Source organism: Monodon monoceros, unplaced genomic scaffold (assembly GCF_005190385.1).
Source record: "Monodon monoceros isolate NGI ecotype Baffin Bay Population unplaced genomic scaffold, NGI_Narwhal_1 Super_Scaffold_21, whole genome shotgun sequence".
Taxonomy (NCBI): Eukaryota; Metazoa; Chordata; class Mammalia; order Artiodactyla; family Monodontidae; genus Monodon; species Monodon monoceros.
Window position 1 is genome coordinate 76285476 of NW_021703778.1, and position 19034 is coordinate 76304509.

Genomic DNA, 19034 nt, shown 5'->3' on the forward strand with positions numbered 1-19034 from the left:
TGCTTCCACCTTTTGGCTGTTGTGAATAACACTGCTATGAGTATGAGTGTACTCATTTACCTGTGTTTGAGCTTTATAAAAATGGAATGAGTTACAGCATGTGTATTCTTTTGTGGCTGGTTTCTTTCTCTTGACATTATGTGTGTGAAGTTCATCTATTTTGTTGTGTATAGTAATAATTTCTTCTCTCTCATTGATATATAGTATTTTGTTGTACGATCACAACTCAATTTTCTTATCCATTCTACCATTGATGGACACTTAGGTTGTTTCCAGGTCTTAGCTATTATGAAAAGCACTGCTATTCACGTTCTTATTCGTGTCTTCTACTGTACACGTGTATGCCTGTCTGAGGACACATACCTAAGAGTTAAATTGCCGAGTCATAGACATATTTAGTTTTACTAGGTACTGCCAAATAGTTTTCCAAGTGGCTGTACCAGTTTACCCTTTTAGAAGCACTGAATGAGTGTTCCACTTGTTTCACATCCTCAGCGGCACTTGATATCATCAGTCATTTTAATTTTAGCCATTCTCATTGGCATAAAGTGGTATCTCATTGTGGTTTTAATTTGCATTTCCCTGATGACTAATGAGGCTGAAAACTTTTCATGTTTGTCAGTCAATTGCATATCCTCATTTGTGAAGTATTCATGTACTTTGCCCTTTTCTTAATCGAGTTGTCTAGTTTTTTTCTTATTGATTTTTTGTATTGTAGCATGTGTGTATATTTTTCAAAGGGTGTTTAATTCTCCACTGCAGATGGCATGGGTTTGCTCTAGAACCCCAAGGACCCTTCTTGGCTTGCCACAAATTACACGATTACAGCATCTTCTCCCATCTTCCCCCCACCCCCACCCCATGCATGTATACGTATTGGGGTGTGTGTGTGTGTGTGTGTATGCACGTGCCCTTGGTGTCTGTTGTCAGATATATGTATTGCATATACATATATGCAATATATGGCTTGCCTTTTTGCTCACTTAATGGAGTCTTTGATGAACAATAATTCTTCATTTTAATAAGTTTGAATTATCAGTTTTTTCTTTATGCTTAGTGGTCTCTGTGTTCCTCTTACAATTTATTTTTTAAATATATACATAAGAATAAACATGTCTTTACTGAAATAAAAATATACTTTTGTGACCCACCTAAGGTTAAATTGTGTAACATCATTCCTTCTCTCTCACACAGCATGACGTTGCTAACCCACCACCCTGCCTTTGTATCAGCAGTTCTGGAATCAGCAGCGTGTCAGGGACCAATGCAAAAACTCCTTCTCCTCTTTCCCACCAGAGCCCTGATTTTGTTCAGGTGCCGCCTCCCTCCATGTAGCCCTGTGCTTCAAGGGAAGATGGCCCCACTCTGAGCTCCAGGAGGGGCATCGTGATTGCTTAATCAAATCATGGCTCCACATACCTCCTGCCATGGACATGGGACCCAATTCTGGCTAAGGAAATGTGAGGGGCTCCTGGGAAAGTAATTTTTGCTCCCTTCAGAGAGAACAGGAGAAGTTGGCCCATTTCATACATTGGCTGTTATGGAGCCTGAGGGCAAATCCCATACACTGAGCATAGAGATTTGCCTCAACGAACCCGGGCCTTTGATGACTTCAAGTGCCATTGTTCATGCTATGCCTGAAGAACAACCTGCCATCTACATTTCCTTATGACTGAAGCCGTTTTGAGTCAGGGTTCCAGGCCCTTTCAACTGAAAGTACCTAGTGACCTTGGGTGAATGACGGAATGTGGACATCCTTGGTGGATTGTGTGTGCAGGGCCAGCTTCGTGGGTTAGTGGCTTGTGCTGTCACGTGAAGCCCCATGCTCAGTAGGATCCCCTGCTTGGTATAATGTTCTGCTGTTACTGTTTTGAAATTCTTAATAACTTATGAACAAGGGGCCCTGAATTTTCTTTTCACAATGGGCCCCCCAAATTATGTAGCTGGTCCTGGTAATGTGACATTTCTCATCTCTTTGTTTTTCTTTATTTGCCCTCTCAATCTTTGAATCTTCATAGCTTCATCTTCAAGACTCTAGTCTAGATACCTCATCTGCATAACCCACCAGCTTAACCAAAATGAGGAGGTTGGACCGTTCATCAGCTGATCCCTAAGGAGACTACCGGCACTGCTAAGAATTCAGCTTCCCCCATCCCATTTTTGTAAGCAACGACTTTTCAGTAGCCCAAAAGTGACTTTTACAAGGCAAAATCCAAGCCCCCTTGCCTGGCATTCCGTATCTTTTTTTTTCTTTAAATTTAATTTTATGTATCTATTTATTTATTTGTATTTTTTTTTTTGGCTCTGCCATGTGGCTTGTGGGACCCTAGTTCCCCAACCAGGGATCGAACCCAGGTCCCCTGCAGTGGAAGCTCGGAGTCCTAATCACTGGACCGCCAGGGAAGTCTCATCGGTACCTTTTTCAAAATCAAAAGATTTTGTCTTTTTCTCGTGTCACTCTTTCAACCTCAACCTCTATTACTCTCCAGTAGGAATCACCCACTTCAGCCAAAATGAAAATAATAATAATAATGAAAATAATGTATTCACACATAAACAATGCAATAATGACAACAGACTGTATTTATACGTATTACAACATTTGATCCTCACCATAAGTCTGTGAGATATAATTTTGAAATAATTACTCTGCACCTTTATTCTATTACAAATACAATTTGATGATCAGCACTATATTTAGAAGTCACAAACTTAATAAGTGTAGTTAGTTACTGGTCACTTTTACAAACGTTTTATTTTTAAAGAATTTCAGACTTACAGAATGGATGCATGAAATGTACAAAGACCTCCCATATACCTTTTATTCAGATTCTCAAAATGTTAACGTTTTACCACATTTGCTTTATTGTTCTTTCTTTCTTTCTCTCTCTCACATATATATGTATGTACGTTTATGTGTATATAAGTATATACATATATATATATAATATATAACTACTTCCTGAACCATTTGACCATTTGAGAGTAAATTGCAGATATGATGCCCTTTCACCCCTAAACACTTGAGTGTATGTTTCCTAAAACAAGGACATTCTCTTATATAACAATAGCACAATTATAAAATCATAAAAATATCATTGTTACAATAATACCATCTAACCTACAGACTTTATTCAGATATCATTAATTGTCTCAATAATGTCCTTTGTAGCAACAAGGAAAATAGTATTTTTCTGGTTCAGAATCCAATCCAGGGTTACATATTGCATTTAGTTGACTAGTCTCTTTAGTTCCTTCAGTCTAGATTCATTCCTCAGTCTTTCTTTGCCTTTCATTACCTTGTCACTTGAAGAATACAGGCAAGATATTTTGTATAAAGTCCTTCAATTTAAGTTTATCTGTTTTTTCCTCATGATTAAGTTCAGGCTATGCATTTTTGGCAGGAATATCACAAAAATGATGCTGTGTTTTTCTCAGTTCATTAAATCAGGAGGCACAAGATATCTATTTGTCCCATTACTGGTGATGTTATTTAACTTTTGATCCCTAAGTTAAGGTGGTGTCTGTCGGGTTTTCCATTGTAAACTTATTCTTTGTCCATTTGTAATTAATAAGTATCATGTGGGGAGATATTTTTATACTATACCTTATTCCTCATAAAACTAGTTTCAGTATCCCTTGATGCTAAAGTTAATAATTCCTTGCGTTGAAAAAGTATACATGACCCAATGGTTAAAAAAAATCCAAATAACATACATACTTAATATACAGTGAATATAGTAAATAGTACTGTGAAAAGTAAGTCTTCTGATTTCACATCCTCAGATTCCCTCCTCCTGTTACCTTTTTGTGTATGTGTCCTGTGGCAGAGACAATGTCAACATGACATTGAAACCCATTTTATTTTCTTCTTCCTGGGCATGAAGAATGACAATATTTCCTACCCTGCCTTGTAGTGAGGCAGGGCTCATGAGACTAGTTCTACTTCAAGAACTATAAACAGAAGTGATACGTGCCCTGCTGAGCCAAAGCATTTAGTGCCAATGTGTGACTCTCCAGCTCTCTCTCCCCATGCTGCAGCAATTGTGGAGGCCATGCCTTTAGGTGAGGAAGCCACAAGATGGAAACAGCCTGGATCCCTGAGTTACCACATGGGGAACAGCTGCCCTAAAAGAGTTGCCTGTCTCTCAATGGACACGTGTATGCACCAGAAATATAAACCTTTCCTGTGGTAAACAACTGAGATTTCAAGTTTAACATGTTGCTACAACATAATTTAGTCTATTCCAATAAAATTACTCTGGAAATGTTTCTCATGTATTAAAAAACATGTAATTATGTGTAATTTTATTGTATGTAAATAGGTACATTATGAAATGTTCTGTATCTTCCTTAAAAACATCTTTGAGATATTTCTACATCAGAATTTTTAGCTCATTCTTCTTAAGAGTTGGAAAGTGCTCTATTGCAGGAATGTACTTCAATATACATTTAGAAGATTAATTTCTTAAATAGGTACTACATATACATATATAGTTTAAAATTAAAACAGTTCAAAGAGTATATGTGAAAAATTCTCCCTCCCACAGCTTCCCTGTGCCAACAAATTTCCCTCCAAAGGTAACGAATATTTTCTGTTCCATCTGTATACTTCCAGAGATATGTATAGATAAGATGCTTAAATGAACCTCACTTAGTCTCAGATTTGGCTGAGACCCCAAAACAATAAGGTCATATTCAAAGTTAGATGCAAATTCACCAACACAGGATTTGCAGAGGGAGAGTGTAGAAAACCAGTTTTTTACTCTTAGTTCACCACCTACCTCCAGCTTACAAAAGGCATTGGAAAGGCTGAAAAAAAAGATAGGAGAGTCAAGGTTTTTAGAGGAAGCTGTTGTATTTTGTACTGAGTCATTTCCACCATCCTCAACCTCATCCTGAGGTGTGTATGCCCTTTGCCTCACTCACACTGATGTAAGGAATTTTGCTGGGAACACACAGCAATATGTAATATTGCTTCCAATCTGAGAGACATGGTGGCTGATGTCTGAGTTACATTTGGGATATATAAAAGGTAAAGGACTGGCTCAGGCATCCTGTGGGGTAGAGATGAGGCTATGGTTTGGAATATAACAGAACTGCCAACAATAGGTCAAGTGAGCATGTTTTCTCAGTCCAAATGTGGTACATACATGCAAGAGTTCTGGAGAAGCATTGTCTTGGATCCTGCTCAAGAAAGCTGCCAAAAGAAGTGAGTGGACTTCAGCAGAAGGAAGGTGCAGTCGTATCACCAGATGCCTGGGGTCTCAAGAAAGAATTGTAAACAAACAACCACAAAAGCAATGTACTCATCTATGCAAAAGAAAGTACAGAGATGAGATCCCCAAAGATGGAATGATGGAGCTTTAAAGAACTCAGACATACAACCTGCAAAAAAAAAGAGTAAGCCTTAGACCTCTGTGAACCCCAGAGAATGTAGATGCCACTCATGACAGTACTGGTCAAGTACAAACATTACAGTCTCCCTTGTGACTTCCTCCATATGTTCCAACCTTAACAGGCTTCATGGTTGTGTAAGTTATTCGTTGAAAATGGCACCTGACTGTAGGTGCTAATGGGGGCTGAAATCCAGCCTGCTTTCCACTCTCCAAACCATATGCCCTGGCACGGGGTTGTGTCTACTTGGAGGAAGAGTTGCCTTTTTCTACTTCACACAGAGGTGCAGTTCTCTCACCATGGGGTTGCATTCACGCAGAAGGGGGAACATTTTCTAATCTATCCAAAGACACCAGACGAACTAGCAGCCACCCAGCTTGGAAGGATTAGAGACAGTAGCAACAAGATGAGGAAAGTGGAAGCATTGAATGAAGAAAGAATGAAACTGATCGCACACTCCTTCTCCATAGGAGGTGACTCACATCCTAGAGGCCCACGCTGGGAGAGAGGAAGAAGCCTCAGTCTTAAATCAGTTTTAGAGTGATGACTATTAGAGGGGGCTGGGCATTTCTGTTACTTAACTGATGTTGTTTGGGAGACTAGCATTTCAGGAGGAATTTTAATACATAAGAGTAATTAGCAAAATTGATGGATTTGACCAAGGTGAAAGGGGCAAGGGAAAACCAGCCATAGAGAATAAACTAAAGGGCCAGTGGAAGACAAAAATTAAGATGCTTTCTGATTTACACCCTGTAATGGAGACCTCTAGCTCCCTACTTATATACATTCTGTCCTTTACAATTTGATATAACCTCTAGACTAAATTCTCTGTAATGGGATGTAAGATGGATTAAGGTGTAATCGATGGGTGCCACTTCCAGGACTGCTCCCCCCATACCCACACACAATGAAACTCTTTCTTTCCTCTCCTCCCAGCTGGATGCAAGTGGTAACAGAGCCATGAAAGATGACAGACAGAAGGAATCTTGGTCCATGAATGACAGGGAGGGTGAGAGCTGCCCCACCAAGCTGAACACCTGTTCAAGACTGCTAGGTGAGCAGAATCTAAACTTCTATTTTGTTAATTCGTTGCATTTTAGGTTTGCTTGTATTAAAGGAATCACAATTCTTTCAAATCTAGAAAGAAAAACAAACACACAAAATTATTTATTTAAGAAATTATTTGTTTCCAGGCAAGGGAGAACTGTAAGGAGACAGATAATCTCTGTGAACAAAGTAAAAGATAGGGTTTATATAGGGCTTGGGGGAAATGTGGGGTTTAGGTTAAATATGAATGATTGGCTATGACTGGCTCAAAATGGAGTGGGGTTAGTCGTTGATTAGGTGGATTTCAAGAGCAGACCTATTGTAGCAGGGTTTGATTGTCTGTGGGTGATTCAGCCCAAGACTGATATTGAATGGTCTTTCCTTTTCCCGTTTAAATACCTGAGGACATGAGTAACGTTCTTCAGGCAAGAGTAGAATTTTCTTTTTTTTGGTTGTCAAATAACCCTTTATTTTTCTTTGCAGTTCTTAACTAGTTGGGCATTCCACTGCACCACTGTTGATGTCATCTATGATGTCGTGAGGGTGGCGGCCATCAACATTGCAGCCCACAGACTGGGTGGCCCCCAGGATCTCTTTAATGGTTCCAGAGAGTTCTCTAGCTAAAGATCGATACCGCATCTGTCAGGCAATGTTGACAATCTCATCAAAAGTGATGTTTCCACTGTGCTTAATGTTTTTCTGCTTCCTTCTGTCTCTTGGCGGTTCCTTGGGGCCTTGATGATCAATCCTCAACCTGGGCTTGTCTGTTCTGAATGGTCAGTTTCACAGTAAGCCTCAGACCCTTCCAATCACCAGTTGCCTTGGCGATGTCATCACCAACCTTTTTTGGAGACAGACCCAGGGGGCCAATCTTGGGGGCCAGGGCAGATGTGGCACCGACTTCCCCGCTGGTGCACCTCAGGTGGACGACTTTGATCTTGTTGGGGTCAAACTTAGGCAACATGGTGGCAGCTGGTGTCGGATGAACCCGGATTCGGGACAACTGAAGGAAGTTGCACCTTGGCCTCCTCTGAGCCAAAAGCTGGAAGTCTTTTTTTTTTTTTTTTTAATTTTCTTGAAGTATAGTTGATTTACAATGCTGTGTTAGTTTCAGGTGTACAGCAAAGTGATTCAGTTATACATATACATGTATCCACTCTTTTTTATATTCTTTTCCGATATCGGCCATTACAGAGTATTGAGTAGGGTTCCCTTGTGCTATAGTAGGTCCTTGTTAGTTATCTATTTTATATATAGCAGTGTGTATATGTCAATCCCAATCTCCCAATTTATCTCTCCCCCCACCCTTACCCTGGGTTAACCATAAGTTTGTTTTCTACATATGTAACACTATTTCTGTTTTGTAGGTAAGTTCATTTGTACCCTTTTTTTAGATTCTACATATAAGTGATATCATATGATATCTGTCTTTCTCTGTCTGACTTACTTCACTCCGTGTGACAATCTCTAGGTCCATGCATGTTGCTGTAAATGGCATTATTTCGTTCTTTTTTATGGCTGAGTAATATTCCATTGTATATATGTACCACATCTTCTATATCCATTCCTCTGTTGATGGACATTTAGGTTGCTTCCATATCCTGGCTATTGTAAATAGTGCTGCAATGAACATTGGGGTGCATGTATCTTTTTGAATTATGGTTTTCTCTGGTTATATGCCCAGAAGTGGGATTGCTGGATCATATGGTAGCTCTATTTTTAGCTTTTTAAGCAACCTCCATACTGTTCTCCACAGTGCTGTACAATTTACGTTCCCATCAAGTGCAGGAGGGTTCCCTATTCTCCACACCCACTCCAGCATTTATTGTTTCTAGACTGATGATGGCCATTCTGACCAGTGTGAGGTGATACCTCATTGCAGTTGTTTTTTTTGTTTGTTTGTTTGTTTTTGGTTTTTTTTGCAGGTGTTTTTTAAAATAAATTTATTTACTTTAGTTTTGACTGCATTGGGTCTTTGCTGCTGTGTGTGGGCTTTTCTCTAGTTGCGGCTCGCGGGGACTGCTCTTTGTTGTGATGTGCAGGCTTCTCACTGCAGTGGCTTCTCTAGCTGCGGAGCACGGGCTCTAGGCGCACGGGCTTCAGTAGTTGTGGCTTGCGGGCTTATTTGCTCCGCAGCATGTGGGATCTTCCCGCGCCAGGGCTTGAACCAATGTCCCCTGCATTGGCAGGTGGATTCTTAACCGCTGCGCCACCAGGGAAGCCCCTCATTGCAGTTTTGATTTGCATTTCTCTAGTAATTAGTGATGTTGAGCATCTTTTCTTGTGCTTTTTAGCCATCTGTACGTCTTCTTTGGAGAAACGCCTATTTAGATCTTCTGCCTATTTTTTGATTGGGTTTCTTTCCTTTCTTTTTTTTTTTTTGATATTGAGCTGCATGAGCTCTTCATATATTTTGGAGATTAATCCCTTGTTGGTTGCTTCGTTTGCAAATATTTTCTCCCATTCTGAGTGTTGTCCTTTCGTTTTGCTTATGGTTTCGTTTGCTGTGCAAAAGCTTTTAATTAGTTCCCACTTGTTTAGTTTTGGTTTTATTTTCATTACTCTAGGAGGTAGATTGAAAAAGATCTTGCTATGATTTATGTCAAAGAGTGTTCTGCCTGTGTTTTCCTCTAAGACTTTAATAGTATCCGGCCTTACATTTAGGCCTTTAATCTATTTTGAGTTTATTTTTATGTATGGTGTTAGGGAGTGTTCTAATTTCATTCGTTTACATGTAGCTGCCCAGTTTTCCCAGCACCGCTTAAGAGATGGTCTTTTCTCCATTGCATATTCTTGCCTTCTTTGTCATAGATTAGGTAACCATAGGTTCGTGGGTTTATCTCTGGACTTTCTATCCTGTTCCATTGATCTATATTTCTGCTTTTGTGCCAGTACCATACTGCTTTTTTTTGTTTTTGTTTTTTTAATTTTATTTATTTATTTTTGGCTGCGTTGGGTCTTTGTTGCTGTGCGAGCTTTCTCTAGTTGTGGCGAGCAGGGGCTACTCTTCATTGTGGTGCACAGGCTTCTCATTGAGGTGGCTTTTGTTGAGGAGCACAGGCACTAGGCACACGGGCTTCAGTAGTTGTGGCACGTGGACTCAGTAGTTGTGGCTCATGGGCTGTAGAGCGCAGGCTCAGTAGTCGTGGCGCACGGGCTTAGTTGCTCCGCGGCATGTGGGATCTTCCCGCACCAGGGCTCGAACCCGTATCCCCTGTATTGGCAGGCGTATTCTTAACCACTGAGCCACCAGGAAAGCCCCATACTGTTTTGATTACTGTAGCTTTGTAGTGTAAAGAGTGGAATTTTCCAGTCTCATCTCCCTTTTGGTCCTCATTGACAGATCATGGAAGAGGCTATTAAATATTGTGTAGAACAAGAATGGGCAATTTTTTAAAAAGGTACAAATGAACTTATTTACAAAACGGAAAGAGATTCACAGACATAGAAAACAAAAGTATGGTTACCCAAGGGAAAGGGGGGTGGGGAGTGATATATTAAGAGGTTGGGATTAACATACACACACTACTATATATAAAATAGATAACCAACAATGACTTACTGTATAGCACAGGGAACTATACTCAATATTTTGTAAAACTGATAAGAGAAAAGAATCTGAAAAAGAATATACATATATATATGTATAACTGAATCACTGTGCTGTACACCTGAAGCTAACACATTGTAAATCAACTATACTTCAATTTTAAAAAATATATTAAAAAAGAATGTTAAAATAATATGTGCACAGATATGATAGGACACATTTTATTAAAAATCAGAAAAAAAGAATGGGCAATTATTTTTCCTGCAAAGGACCAGAAGGTAAATATTTTAGGCTTTGCAAGCCATCCGGTCTCTGTTGCAGGTACTCAGCTCTGCTGTTATAGCACAGAAGCATCATGGACAATATGTAAACAAATAAGTGTGGTCATGTTCAAATAAAACTTTATTTACAAAAACAGGTGGTTGGCCAGACTTGATCCACAGGTCATAGTTTGCTGACCCCCAGTCTAGAATTCTAGATCTAATCTATCTAGGTTAGATATGGTTTTGGTTTTCCCTGCTGGGTGAAATGGTGGTTGTAGTGATCATAATTTCATTTTGTTTTTGATGCAGGATCATCTGTTGCACTATCTGATGAGGCAACCACCACATAGTAGAGTTTAATTCCGACACCAACTGCATAGAATACGACTGCAACATAAATAGACAACTAGTAGAATAAGGAGGGACTGGAAAGTTCACCAAAGTCATAATTCACATTTTCACAGATTAAACCGCCAGATAAGATCTTCTTCTTTTTTAAAAAAATATTTATTTATTTATTTTTATTTTGGTTGCGCTGGGTCTTAGTTGTGGCACTCGGGATCTTTGCTGAGGCATGCGGGATCTTTAGTTTTAGCATGTGGGATCTTTCTTTTTTTTTTTTTTTTTTTAGTTGCGGCATGCAGGCTTCTTAGTTGCAGCATGCATGCGGGATCTAGTTCCCCGACCAGGATAGAACCCAGGCCCCCTGCATTGGGAGCGCAGAGTCTTACTCACTGGACCACCAGAGAAGTCCCAAGATCCTCTTCTTGACCTAAGTTATGGTAATAAGACAAGGAGTATAGACCAGGTTGTTACCTTCTGAAATTTTTTGAAGTTTCTCTCACTTTTTTGATAATGTTAAAACCTGTCTGAGAGAACTTTGGGAATATAAGTTGCTTCAAAGCAAATAGATCTGAAGTTTCTGAGGGAACTGTATTGCCAAAAAACCCCACAAGCCTGGCCTGAATAAATAAGTAAAGCCATAAAACAACACTTGGGTCTCCAACCCTGCACCATCAGGAAGCAGGCTGTCAAAGCTGTATAGTCCCCAAGGAAGGCATGCTCCCACTTCACGTACAGCCAGGGAGAAAAGTGGCTGAGGGAGGACTTGCCAGAGGGCAGAACCAGGGTAGAAGGAAAACAATGACAAGAGAATTCTTCTTCAAGAGCAAAATTGGGTCTAATCTGAGAACTTCCTTCACCGCCCAGAAAGGGTGTCTTTTTTTACCCGCCCCCATTTAACTTTCTGTTTTCATTGAAGTATAATTGACCTACAACACTGTGTTAGTTCCAGGTGCACAACATGGTGATTTGATATTTCTATACATTACGAGATGATCACCACAATAAGTCTAGTTACTATCTGTCACCATGCAAAGATATTACATAATTATTGACTATACTCTCCATGCTGTTCATTTTATCTCTGTGACTCATTTATTTTGTAACTGAAAGATTGTACCTCTTAATCTCACCACCCATTTCATTTATTCCCCCCACCCCACCCCCCGGCAACCACCTGTTTGCTCTCAGTATCTATGAGTCTGTTTCCATTTTGTTGTTTGTTCATTTGTTGTGTTTTTTTTTAGATTCCATATATAAGTATTTGTCTTCCTCTGACTTATTTCACTTAGCACTATACCCTCTAAGTCCATTCATGCTGTTACAAACGGCAAGATTTCATTATTTTTTAGGCCGACTAACATTACATTGTGTGTGTGTATGTGGGAGATATATATATATAGATAGATAGATAGATAGATAGATAGATAGATATAGACAACTAGATCCAAAACACACTCAGCAAAATAGTTTATTTCTCGTTCACCTAATAGTCCTGAACAGATATGGTTGATTTACAATGTTGTGTTAGTTGTCTTTTGATAATACCTATTCTGACAGGTATGAGGTGATACCTCAGTGTGGGTTTTTTTTTTTAACTATTAAACTCATGGTGGTTTTGATTTGCATTTCCTTAATGATTGAGCATCTTTTCATGTGTTTCATCCAGGCTAATTAGAAAAGACTGTGATCCAGATATTGATATGAAATTCAATAATTGAATGGGACTTTTGTCTTCTCCCTTGGGGGAAGGGTGAATATATTTGGTGACCAGAGAGGCTGACTGTTACAGAGACCTTGTCTGTCTACCGAAAGCTATTAGTCTCTGGGACTACTAGAGTAGTTTCCCATATTCCCATTCAATTTGGATGTAGCCATATGGCCAAATTTTCTCCAATGTAATGTGAGTGGAAGCCATATCTACCACTTTCTGGGGATGGTAGACCACAAGATGAACAGATCCAAGGACCCTGAATGACAGCAATGTAGGAAAGCTTCCTCCCTGACCTGAATATCTGTCCAGGGCTATTAGGTGAGCAAGAAATAAACTATTTTGCTGAGTCGTGTTTTGGATCTATTTGTTGCAGTAGTTTAGCCTGCATTAACTGATATACACCCCATGAGTCATGCTTGTTCAACATAATGATTATATATATGCATCCTCTTTAAACATAATTATTAATAGTATCAAACTAAGCATCCTGTAACGAGCCTTGCTTTTTTCATTTAATGTCTTGGAAAGTGTTCCATATTAGTACATTAAAAACTTCATTTTTATATTCTTTCCTTTTTGCTTTTTGACAGCTTAAGTACAATGTTACCTAACCAGTTCCCTACTAATGGACATCTAGGCTTTTTTTAATCTATAGCTAGTGCTCTATGTTGCAGTTCTTTCAGCTGGTACTCTGCAAATGCAAGGCAGAGTTCAGCTTCAGGTCCAGCAGTGTCTGGTTTTACTCTCTGAATTAGGACTTTACTTAGTTTCTTTTAGACAAATTACAAAGCTAATATTTGACCATATTGATTCTCTGTGGCCTACTATTGTAAAATTCAAATGGTTACAAATTCAAATACTTACATTGATGGGAGGAATATAGCACGGTGGTTAGCAGCACGAATTACAGTCAGACAGCCCTGGGTTCAAATCCCAGCTCTGCTACGTGTAACATGTAACTTAACCTTGGGCAAGCTGCTTAACTACTATAAGCATTAGTTTTCTCACCAGTAAAATGGGGGTTATTTTGAGGATTAAATGATAATGTAAGTGAAGTGCTTAGCCCATGATAACCATCAGTTAATAAGCACTGTAGAATTTTCCTTAATGTACAATTTTTTTCTAATTACCAAAGAAAGCAAAAATTAAACCTGAGTCTAAGGTTAGGACATGTATCATAACTATCTTTATTGTTGAGATGGGAAATTGTTTTTTAAAAGATTACATCATTTTTTTTTTCAAAATGATTTTATTTTACATACTTTTCTGTAACTTGCTAGTCTCTTTTTAAATTCTACAACTGACAACTTCCTATGTCAGTAGAAATGTACTGACTTCACTCTTTTTAAAGACTGTAATTTGGGGGGTGGGGGATGATTCATTTTTATTGAGGAGAGAGCCCTCAAATCTTGTGACTATTCATTTGAATTTTGTATCAAACTGTCAGGGTTAGATTGTATTGGGTCCAGGCTGATTCTATATTGCAGGTTCAGGAAATTCAGTCATTGCAGATGCCATAATTAATGTTAAAGCAAACAACACAGAGGCTTCATTGAGTTGGGGAGTGAGAGGGAAGTAGCTACAGAAAACATACACAAACGTAAATGCCATTCTCCTAGCACTTGAATTCCAGAAGTGAAACTGGAGGGTTCAACTGTCCATATTAGGAAATGACTGGTTGCTTGATGACCACAGTGTTAAGCTAAGTATTTTGCCCTATTTATTGTGAAGGTAGGAGGAGGCATGAAAGGGAATTGGTCAGGAGGACATTATTAGTAAATCAGTTTTCGTAAAACTAACAATTTTATAACCACTCTATTCTCTTCCAACCTAATCTCAGTGCAGTTATAAGCATTATAAAATCAAACTTTCACTTTAAGTGGAGAGACTGAAAACCGAGCTCAGTTCTTTAAGACGAAGTTTCTGAAACAGATTCCCAAATGGGGTTATCTCCTATTCCCTGAAATTGCAGCAGAGTTAAGAACCTGTGTTAAGATTGGTTTGAATCCATCAAAGCCTTCAACATGTGCTCTTGCCATAAAGTAGCAAATGAAGGCATGGAGAACAGACAACCTTTTCAACTTCTCTGGCACTGAATATATTTCACCTTAATAAAATGTCAGGAACTCCCATTAAACTATACTTGGTTTCCTTTGGCTCAGATTCAGGATTAACTAGCATTAAGCTTGCAACAGAAACACAGCTGTGGTGCACGTGCTGTGTGGGAGCAATAAAGACATGATGAACCCGGTGCCCAAACATCACAAAAGCAAGTGCTCCCCTCCCTATATTTGGGAAATTTCTTTTCCACTGAAGTTTCTTCAGTATACCTTGCATCTTCTGAGCTCATGTTTCCAAGATCCTTGCCTAGTCTCCTCCATAACATCTGTACACTTGTCTTCATTTTTTTTCTTTTAACATGGAAAGGACAAGAGTCCTGGCCAACCTCGACAATAGAAAAATGTATATTACTATTCTTGAGAACTCAACCTTCAGTGCAGGTGCTTGGGAGTAAAGATTTTTGATGGATTAAAGCCCCCGGGCATGTGTAGGTGTCTGTGGACACATTTACAGGAACCAGTTGGACCCACAATTCTCCCAGCCAACCAGCCTCACTGGCCTGCCAACTTCAGCTTGGGCACCCTCTCCTCTTAGTCTCACCAGCACTTGATGGTGTCTGGTTTATAACAGCTCTGTCGGATGGGGGGCCACATGGCTCCCAAAGAGCCCTGACGAGAGGCACAGACCTGAGACCAGATGTTTCGTTCTAGGACAGATGGCTTGAATGGCCTCCTGTTCCCTTTTGCTCTGCAAGTCTACAGGACTGCTGAGTGCCAGGGCCACCACAGAAATCTGGGTGGAGCTTTGCAAAGACAGCTTTCAATTCAGTGTCAACAAGAGCGAAATGATCCAATGTTTTCAAAGATGAACCAATTGCCTTAGTGGTCTGACCTCTTCTATTCCCCGGTGAGGGAAAGAACAACATAGTCCAGTTCACCAAAATGTTGGCAAATCCCAGAATCACAGGGTTGGAAAGGACCTTCGTGGTGAGAGCAGGCTGAAAGGGAATGTGGCAAGAGAGCTGCTTCCTGAAGGGGAAGGCTGGCTGCCCCCCGCCAGGAGTCCTCAATAACTAGATGCTGGCAGTTCCTCAGCGTTGCCTGGCTTGTGGAGGCTGACACATCACAACTCGAGACATCAGACACCAAATACCAACCTATCTGGTTTAAAAGATGAACAACAACAAAAATACAAACAGTTCTGTGAAATAAAGGACCCAGGAGTCAGCCTGATGGGCATATGTCCCTCTGTAGGAAAACACATTGGAAGCCCAATCAGGCTGCAGGTAACGTTACTGGTACCTCCACCACCACAACAGCAAGGTCCCCTCATGAGTGTGTGGACTGGATATACCTGCCTTCAGCCCCCTGGCCTTGGACTGTCACATTCTTTCCTTACACACAGTTAATACCATTTACTCATCAGAGGCTTTACATGTGTTAATTGAGGTTCCTGAGGCTATACCTTGATCTCAGAACAAGAAGAACCTTAATCTATCTGTTACATTTTAATTTCCTATTACAGTAAAATGTATAGTAACTGCCTCACTGCCCTTCTGCCTTACCTGAAAAACCTCTTGTAGGGCCAATGCAAGTCGAAAACGTAATCACTGTTAATTTCAATGGGAAAACATTTTATACGTTTCAAGTCCCCAAACTGACATCCATTCATGTGAAAACACCAGATCTCTTTAAGACGGACACAATTACATCAATAATTAACATTGCTTATCATAAACACATAAAGGCATTTTCTCTTCATTAATTATTACTAATTACACTATTATTCTATAATATGGCCATTTACCTGTTGTTTCTTAGCTTTTATGCCCTGTACTATTTAAGACTAAATTTATAACAAAACATACATACAAATGATACCCAATATTTATACAATTCAACTTTTATTTTTAACAAGAGAAATAAAATCAATGAAAACCATGCAAAACCATGCAATGAAAACCATGATATCACCTTTATCGAACAGTTGAAATAAAAGAGACATGATGTAAGATTATCCCTGCTATATTTAAGCAAAACACTAAGAAATGTGATGGGAGAACCTAAGGTAACATGGGCCAGCTATGTGAAGAAGATACACGGTGACTCTCTTCTTCAGCTCTAAGAATTACACCAAGTAAATCCAACCTGATAGATGCAAAGAAATGCCTTGGGTATCAGTTATGTTTTATTGCAAAACAAACCACCTCAAAACTTACTGGTTTAACTTTAAAACAATAAACCTAATTTTTCACTGGTCTATGGGTTTGTCGATGGGCTTCTTCTGGTCTAGACCAACAAAGCTGGGCCCAGGTGGTCTACAATGGCCTGGCTCACATGTCTGATGGTTGGCAGGCTAGTTGGTCTATGGAGCCACACTCATACGTCTGGCAGTTGCTTAGATGTCAGTTGGGGTGATGACCACATGTCTTTCATCATTCATCAGGTTAGCCAGTTTTTCACAAGGTGATGGAAGAGTTCTCAGCAGCAAGAGAGAGCAAGCTATAATTGTAAGCACTTTTTAAGACTTCTAGTATCAGAAGACTGCTAATATCCCATAAAACAAAGCAAGTCACATAGCCAAGCCTAGATTCATAAAATGGAGAAACAGACTCCACCTCTCGATGGGAGAAGCTGAAAATACTATGGCTATTCTGTTCAATGTACCACACCTTGGAAGCCAAAGTAGCGAGATTAAATGATATTCCTTGTAACCAGAATGGGTGAATATCTCAGGATTTAAACACATTACTATGAAAGGGGAGGGAGGTGTTTCTGTTTCAACTACTGAGGTTATCTAGTAAGGCTGCCCTCTTGGGTCCTCTACTACATGTGAGGCAAGGAAATAAAACCAAAGAGGTAGGCAGAGGCTAGGGCTCTGCAGGCCACATGATGGAATTTAGGTCTTGATCCCAAGAGTAATGGGAAGCCATAGAGCATTTTAAGGAGAGAGATAAGATCACTTGGGCTGCAATGAGGGCAGTAATTCTAGAAGCTTTGCCAGGAAGGGGAATCTTGAGATAAGGCTTTAGTCACAGAATATGGGGTCAAAGGAAAGGGTTTTTTTTTTTTGTTTTGTTTTTTTCAAAGCAAAAGATGGTTGAAACTGATGGAAGGATCCAATACTGCAAGAGGTTAAAGGGAGAACCCTGAGAATTGGGAAAGGAAACTTAAGCATGCATGGAAAGTTTGGTTTAAAAAAATTATCATACAATACAATTGACTGTATTTTTCTTATACAGTTCTATGGATTTTAACACGTGTATAGACTCATGTAACTACCACCACAGTCAGAATACAGAAGAGTTCCATCACCCCAAAACCCTTCTTTTTGCTATCCCTTTATAGTCACTCCTCCATCCCTAATTCCTGGCAACCACTTATTCTCCATCACTATAGTTTTAATATTTTCAAGATTTTCATTTTGAGACTAGCTTCCTTCATTCAGCATAATGCCTTTATTGTTATGTTGTTATAACGCCAAGTTGTTGGGTGTATCAATACTTCTTTCCTTTTTATTGCTAAGTAGTATTCCATTGGGGTCAGCTTCTGATAGAATTCCCCAGGTAGTAGTGATATCACTATTCTACCAGTTACTTGGGGCAAAAACCTTGATCACCCTTGACTCTCTTCTCTAACCTATACATAATCCATTAGTAAATCCTGTGGCTTTACTTTCAAAATACACCCGAAATCTGACCAGTTCTTCCCACCTCCAATGCTGTCATCTAGTTCAGGCCACCATCACCTTCTGCCAGGACTAGTGCTTCCACTCTTACTTCGCTACCCTCATTGTCTATTCTCCGTACGACAGCTAGAATGAAACTTTTATTTTTTCATTTATTTATTTTTGGCCATGTGGCATGCGGGATCTTAGTTCCCCAACCAGGGATCAAACCCATCCCCCCTGCAGTGGAAGCTCTGAGCCCTAACCACTGGACTGCCAGGGAATTCCCGCAAATGAAACTTTTAGAGACAAATCTGATCAAGTTAGTCTTGTGCTCAAAACTCTTCAGTGGTTTAAGTGGTAATGATCCGAAGTTGCCACCATGGCCTACAAAGTCCCACATGACTGGGCCCCTGGCTACCTCTCTGATGTCATCTCCTACCACTCTCCCCCCACTCACTCTGTATCAGCTATAGTGGTCTCCTTGCTAATTCTATAGCATGTCAAGCACGCTCCTGCCTCAGAGCATTTGAATTTGCTGTCTCCTCTGTCTGGAACATGCTTTCCCTAGTTATCCACATGGCTTACCCCCATCAAGTCAGTTCCAGTTTCTGCTTAAGTGTCCCTTATCAATGAGTCTTTCTCTGACTAATGTCTAAAATGGCAGCCACCTGAGACCAATGTCTAACCCTTACCCTGCTTTGTTCTTCTTAGAATACATATATATATACATATGTATAAAAACAAATATATATGTATTGTTTTTCTGTCTCCCCACATTAGGAAGATCCTTGAAGACAAGGAATGTTTTTGTTTATTGCTGAACAAGCACCTAGGTGAGTACATGAGTGCCTCATCTGGCATACAGTGGGAGTTCAATGAATTTTTTTTTTTTGGCCGCACCGCACAGCATGAAGGATCTTAGTTCCCCGACCAGGGATGGAACCCGTGCCCTCTGCAGTGGAAGCATGGATTCTTAACCACTGGACTGCCA

At 39.8% G+C, this 19034-nt stretch overlaps 1 pseudogene; it reads right to left on the reverse strand.

Annotated features, from left to right (window-relative positions):
* Positions 1-6881: 6881 nt before the first annotated feature.
* Positions 6882-7497, reverse strand: LOC114904648 (annotated as a pseudogene).
* Between the last annotated feature and the right edge of the window lie 11537 nt (positions 7498-19034).